Genomic DNA, 7,060 nt, shown 5'->3' with positions numbered 1-7,060 from the left:
GAGACTGCATCCGAGTGCGATAGCAGTGATCCAGCGGCGGAGGTCCTGATGGTCAACGGGCCTCGTAGCCCTCCCAGTTTCCCCCGCATCGACGGGATGGACGATGGAGGCGACCCCGCTCAGGCCCACGAAGAATATCAGCCCGAGCCGCTCACTTCTCAGCAAAGAGAAGATCTTCGCCACCGGAACATGGATGCCCTGCATACTCCCATCGCAGGAGAAACTCTTGAGGCTCGTGCTTTGGAAGAGGCGCGTTTGGCCAACTTGGCTGAACGCACTCGACTGGAGAACCTCCAGCGAGCACTCAACGAGCGTGCGCGTCAACGAGTACCTGACTCCAGCCGACGTCAACTCTTTCCGCAACCGACTCAGGTATATCGAACCCCGATTCAGAATTTGGCAGCTGCAGCCTGTATAGCGGAGTCAATTCAGCCCTCCCAGTCGGAGGCTGGAAGAGGCTTGATGCAGATCAGGGATTTGCTCCGGGCGGCAGCAGATCAGAATTCAGTTGTGTCACAGTTGCGCAACAGGATTCAGAGTCGATCCGTCGCTGCAAATACTGTTCAGTCGGCTCACAGCCCAAGGTCACCTCCGAGGCGCGTGGGACGTGAAGACCGGCGGGACCACTATGATGACCGATTTGATCGTGATGATAGGCGTCGAGTGCCCACTCCTCCCCCGAGAAGTGGGTCTAACGCCCATCGGCAGCAAGATGACAGGCACCAGCTCAGTGTTGGGCGGAGAGCTCCGGTCGACCCCAGAGAACCAGGCTTTGATGCGAGATCCATCATCGTGCAGGGTCTGGTCGATCGGAACAGAGCTCATAGAGGTGGCCATGACAGAGATGTGCCCACTAGCAGCCGAGTCCATGTTTCAGGTCCAGAATGCTTTAGCAGAGCCATCAGAGCCGCAGTGATACCCCCCAACTTCAGGTTGGCGACTGGGGTAAGTAAGTTCACCGGAGAGTCCAAGCCTGAAACTTGGCTTGAAGACTACCGAGTGGCGGTACAGATTGGTGGTGGTAATGATGAGGTGGCCATGAAGCATTTGCCACTCATGCTAGAGGGTTCGGCCAGGGCGTGGTTGAATCAGTTAGCTCCTAGCAGCATTTACACCTGGGAAGATCTTTCCCGAGTGTTCGTCAGGATGTTCGAGGGAACTTGCAAGCGACCGGCCGGATTGACGGAGCTGCAAGTCTGCGTACAAAAGTCGAGTGAAACATTGAGAGATTACATCCAGAGATGGATCACTTTGCATCATACCGTGGAGAATGTGTCGGGCCATCAAGCGGTCTGCGCCTTCAAGGATGGTGTCAAGAACAGAGAGTTGAGCCTGAAGTTTGGTCGAACCAGAGATATGACCCTGAGTCGAATGATGGAGATTGCCACCAAATACGCTAACGGTGAAGAAGAGGACAGGCTCCGGAGTGGCAAGTATAAGCCGAGTCAATCGGAAAAAGGGAACTCCAGTCGGAAGCAGAAGCCGAAGGCCGAGCCAGCTGCTCCTGGAGAGGCTTTGGCCGTGACTCAGGGAAAATTCAAACGGAAGCCCAAAGGATCTTGGAACCCCAAGAAGGTAAAGGATAAAGAAGGAAATGACGTGATGGATCTACCGTGTCACGTCCACACGAAGAAAGACGAAGAGGGTAACTTCATCTACCCGAAACACACCACTCGCCAATGCCGGCTCTTAATCCAGCAGTTTCAAGGAAAACAGCCCAAGGACAAAGAGAAGGAGTCGGACAAGGCCGAGGACAAGGAGGACAGTGATGGAGGGTACCCTCATGTCAATTCCACCCTGATGATTTTTGCTGATGTAGAGAGCAAAAGTCGACTGAAAGTGATCAACCAAGAGGTAAATATGGTCGCCCCGGCGACACCAAGCTATCTGAAATGGTCGCAAACTCCCATTATGTTCGACCAATCCGATCACCCCACTCACATTGCCACCCCTGGGAGGCAAGCACTGGTGGTCGACCCAGTCGTCGAATGCACGCGACTAACGAAGGTATTGATGGATGGCGGCAGTGGGTTGAATATACTGTATGCAGAGATGCTCAAGGGAATGGGCATTCCGATGTCTAGGCTCAGCTCCAGCAACATGAGTGTTCACAGAGTCATTCCTGGAAAGAAGGTTGAGTCACTCGGTCAAATAGCTCTGGATGTAGTGTTTGGCGACTCGAAGCATTTCCGCAAAGATAAGCTGACATTTGAAGTCGTGGATTTACAGAGCACTTACCACGCTATTTTGGGAAGACCAGCCTATGCCCGCTTCATGGCTCGACCATGTTATGTGTACCTCAAATTAAAGATGCCTGGCCCCAAAGGCGTGATCACTATCACTGGCAGCCGGAAGAAGGCAGAAGAGTGTTTCCAGAAAGGCTCGAAGATTCTGGATGCCCAGATAACAGTGGTAGAGCTAGAAGAATACAAGAAAAATGCAGATCCGAGTGATTTGCTGCGGGCCAAGAAGCCCGCCACAGAGTCAGCGTTCCAGTCGTCAGGAGAAACGAAGCCAGTTCATATCCACCCGACTGACCCCAACGCAGCTCCAACCCATATTTCCACAACACTCGACTCTAAATAGGAAGAAGCGCTCATCCAGTTCCTCCGTGAGAACTGGGACATCTTTGCATGGAAGCTTGCTGACATGCCGGGTGTTCCTAGGGGGCTGGCTGAGCATCGCCTTAGAGTCGACTCAAAAGTGAAACCTGTTAAAGAACATCTTCGACGGTGCGTCGTTCAGAAGAAAAAAGCCATTGGCGAGGAGGTGGCTCGACTCCTTGCAGCAGAGTTTATCCGAGAGATATACCACTCCGAGTGGCTCGCCAATGTCGTCATGGTCCCCAAGAAGGACAACTCACTTCGCATGTGCATTGATTTCAAACATATCAACCGGGCCTGCCCAAAAGATCATTTTCCTCTCCCTCGCATCAACCAAATTGTCGACTCGACTGCGGGATGTGAGAGATTGTCTTTTTTAGACGCCTATTTCGGGTATCATCAGATCCGTCTGTATGGACCTGACGAAATCAAGACAGCTTTCATCACTCCATTCGGGTGCTTCTGCTATATCTACATGCCATTCGGTCTCAAGAATGTCGGAGCCACATTCATGAGAATGATTCAAAAGTGTTTACTCACTCAAATCAGTCGGAATGTGGAAGCGTACATGGATGATATCGTGGTCAAGTCACGAAAGGGTTCCGACCTGCTGACTGACCTAGCCGAAACATTTGCCAATCTCAGGAGATATGATATCAAGCTCAATCCATCAAAGTGCACATTCAGAGTACTTGGCGGAAAGTTACTCGGTTTTCTCGTTTCAGAACGAGGAATCGATGCTAACCTAGAAAAAGTTGGCACCATACTCCGAATGAAATGCCCTGTGCATGTGCACGATGTCCAGAAGCTTACTGGATGCTTGGCCGCATTAAGTCGATTCATCTCTCGCCTCGGTGAAAAGGCGTTGCCTCTTTACCGACTGATGAAGAAGGCAGACAAGTTCGAGTGGACTCCTGAAGCTGATGCAGCGTTTGCCGAGCTAAAAGCTCTGCTCTCCACCCACCCGGTGCTTGCTGCTCCAATCAGCAAAGAGCCTCTATTGCTTTACATTGCAGCCACATGACAGGTCGTCAGTTCAGTACTTACGGTCGAGCGGGAAGAGGAAGGTAAAACCTTCAAAGTTCAGCGCCCAGTGTACTATCTCTCTGACGTTTTGACTCCATCGCAGCAAAGATATCCTCATTATCAGAAGCTCGTATATGGGATCTACATGACCATGAAGAAGGTTGCTCATTATTTCTCTGATCATGACATTACAGTCATCAGCGACGCACCATTGTCAGAGATTCTGCACAACAGAGACGCAACTGGTCGAGTGGCTAAATGGGCGATTGAACTCCTTCCCTTTGATATCAAATTTGAGGCAAAGAAAGCCATTAAGTCCCAGGCTATAGCATATTTCCTTGCCGAGTGGATTGAACAACAGCAGCCGACTCAAGTTCACTCGGAGCATTGGACCATGTTCTTTGATGGCTCTAAGATGTTAAGTGGTTCTGGTGCTGGGGTAGTTTTGGTTTCCCCCCGAGGAGATAAGCTCAGATATGTGCTCTAGATCCACTTTGATTCCTCCAACAATGAAGCAGAATATGAAGCACTTTTGTATGGGTTGCGCATGGCCATTTCACTCGGCGTCCGTCGCCTTATGGTTTATGGCGACTCAGATTTGGTGGTCAATCAGGTGATGAAGGAGTGGGACGTTAGAAGCCCAGCCATGACTGGATACTGCAATGCAGTGAGGAAGCTCGAAAAGAAATTTGAAGGGTTAGAGCTCCACCATATACCCCGACTGAAAAATCAAGCGGCTGATGATTTGGCGAAGATAGGATCCAAGAGAGAAGCCATCCCCAGTGATGTGTTCTTGGAGCATATCCATACTCCATCAGTCATAGAAGATCCTTTTACCGACGAAACCTCGCAACCTAAGAGTGTTACGGATCCGACTGAGGTTGAAGTTCCAGCGGTGGTCGACCTGATCATGGAAGCTTTGGTGATCACTCCCGATTGGATAGTACCGTATATCGTGTATATCTTGAGGAAAGAGCTCCCAGAGGATGAAGAAGAGGCTCGACAGATCGTCCGCTGATCTATAGCCTTTACTGTGATAAGGGGGCAGTTGTACAAAGAAAGCGCGACTGGAGTTGGTCAGAAATGCATAACGTCGGACGAAGGTCGAATAATCCTTGATGACATCCACTCGGGGACCTGTGGCCATCATGCGTCTTCCCGGACCATTGTGGCCAAAGCATACCGAGCTGGATTTTATTGGCCAAGAGCGAATGAAATGGCAAAGGAGATAGTCGACAAGTGCGAGGGATGTCAATTTTACTCCAATATGTCACACAAGCCCGCCTCAGCTTTAAAGACCATACCACTCGTTTGGCCCTTTGCAGTATGGGGGTTGGATATGGTCGGCCCTTTGAGAACAGGCAGAAGCGGTTTCACCCATGTGCTGGTAGCAGTCGACAAGTTCACCAAGTGGATTGAGGCCAAACCCATCAAGAACCTCGATGCCGATACTGCTGTCAGCTTTATCAGAGAATTAATATTCAGATATGGAGTCCCGCACAACATCATCACTGACAACGGGTCAAACTTCGATTCCAAAGAATTCAGAGCTTTCTGCACGTCTCAAGGCACACGAGTCGACTATGCTTCAGTCGCCCATCCGCAGTCGAATGGACAGGCAGAACGAGCCAACGACCTGATTCTCAAAGGGTTGAAACCCCGTTTGATGCGTGATCTCAAGCATGCGGCTGGTGCATGGGTCGACGAACTTCCCTCGGTACTTTGGGGGTTAAGAACCACGCCCAACTGGTCGACTGGAAGAACTCCGTTCTTCTTGGTCTACGGAGCTGAAGCGGTCTTGCCGAGTGACCTTCTCCACAATGCTCCTCGGGTCGAGCTCTACACCGAGGCTGAAGCAGAACAAGCACGGCAGGATGCAGTCGACCTTTTAGAGGAAGAAAGGGAGATGGCCCTGATCCGATCGACCATTTATCAACAAGACTTGCGTCGCTTCCACGCCAAAAACGTGAAGAGTCGAGCCTTCCAGGAAGGAGATTTGGTTCTCCGAGTGGATCAGCAGAAACCACACAAGCTTGCTCCTTCTTGGGAAGGTCCCTTCATCATCACCAAGGTTCTCCAGAATGGAGCATACCGTCTCTACAATGTCGAGCATCAGATCGACGAGCCCCGAGCTTGGAACGCGGAGCTTCTCTGCCCCTTTTACACTTAAGTATTCACTTGGATGAGTTGTAATAAAAGTACTTTTGTAGTTTATTTATCAAGGACAAGAGCTTTATAATTTTCCCAGTAATTGTTATTACTTTTGTCCACATAAAGCAATCCCCCAGTGGGTGGCTTGGCTGCGAATCTGATTCGCCTAAGTCTGTAAAAAAATCCTACCGAGTGGTGAGCCAGCCTCCCACTCGAAGGCTTAGCTGCGAAATCCGTTTCACCTAAGTTAAACAAAATCCTACTGAGTGGTAAGCCAGCCTTCCACTCGGAGGCTTAGCTGCAGTCCAAGTACTCGCCTAAGTTAAACAAAATCCTACCAAGTGGTAAGCCAGCCTTCCACTCGGAGGCTTAGCTGCAGTCCAAGTACTCACCTAAGTTAAACAAAATCGTACCGAGTGGTAAGCCAGCCTTCCACTCGGAGGCTTAGCTACAGTCCAAGTACTCGCCTAAGTTAAACAAAATCCTACCGAGTGGTAAGCCAGCCTTCCACTCGGAGGCTTAGCTGTAGTCCAAGTACTCGCCTAAGTTAAACAAATTCCTACCGAGTGGTAAGCCAGCCTTCCATTCGGAGGCTTAGCTGCAGCATCACGCTCGCCTAAGTTCAAATACAACGTGCGCTCTGCAATGGAAGACGAGGTGCAGGTCGATTGCTACCCTCCCCTTCCGAGCTACACCACAAATACAACGTGCGCTCTGCAAGGAAGACGAGGTGCAGGTCGACTGCTACCCTCTCCTTCCGAGCTACGCCACAAATACAACGTGCGCTCTGCAAGGAGGACGAGGTGCAGGTCGACTGCTACTCTCTCCTTCCGAGCTACGCCACAAATACAACGTGCGCTCTGCAAGGAAGACGAGGTGCAGGTCGACTGCTACCTCCTTCTCCAGAGGTACGCCTTGAAAATCCTACCGAGTGAAGAGCAAACCTCCCACTCGGAGGTTTAGCTGCAGCCCAGTGCTCGCCTAAGTTTTTGAAAATCCTACCGAGTGGAGAGCAAACCTCCCACTCGGAGACTTAGCTGCAGCCCAGTGCTCGCTTAAGTTTTTGAAAATCCCACCGAGTGGAGAGCAAACCTCCCACTCGGGGGCTTAGCTGCAGCCCCGTGCTCGCCTAAGTTTTTGAAAATCCCACCGAGTGGAGAGCAAACCTCCCACTCGGAGGCTTAGCTGCAGCCCAGTGCTCACCTAAGTTTTTGAAAATCCCACCGAGTGGAGAGAAAACCTCCCACTCGGGAGCTTAGCTGCAGCCCCGTGCTCGCCTA

The sequence above is a fragment of the Triticum dicoccoides genome, chromosome 5B (genome assembly GCF_002162155.2).
Source record: "Triticum dicoccoides isolate Atlit2015 ecotype Zavitan chromosome 5B, WEW_v2.0, whole genome shotgun sequence".
In the NCBI taxonomy this organism is placed as follows: Eukaryota; Viridiplantae; Streptophyta; class Magnoliopsida; order Poales; family Poaceae; genus Triticum; species Triticum dicoccoides.
The sequence above is the reverse complement of the archived record's forward strand: the minus strand, read 5'-3'. Positions refer to the sequence as shown.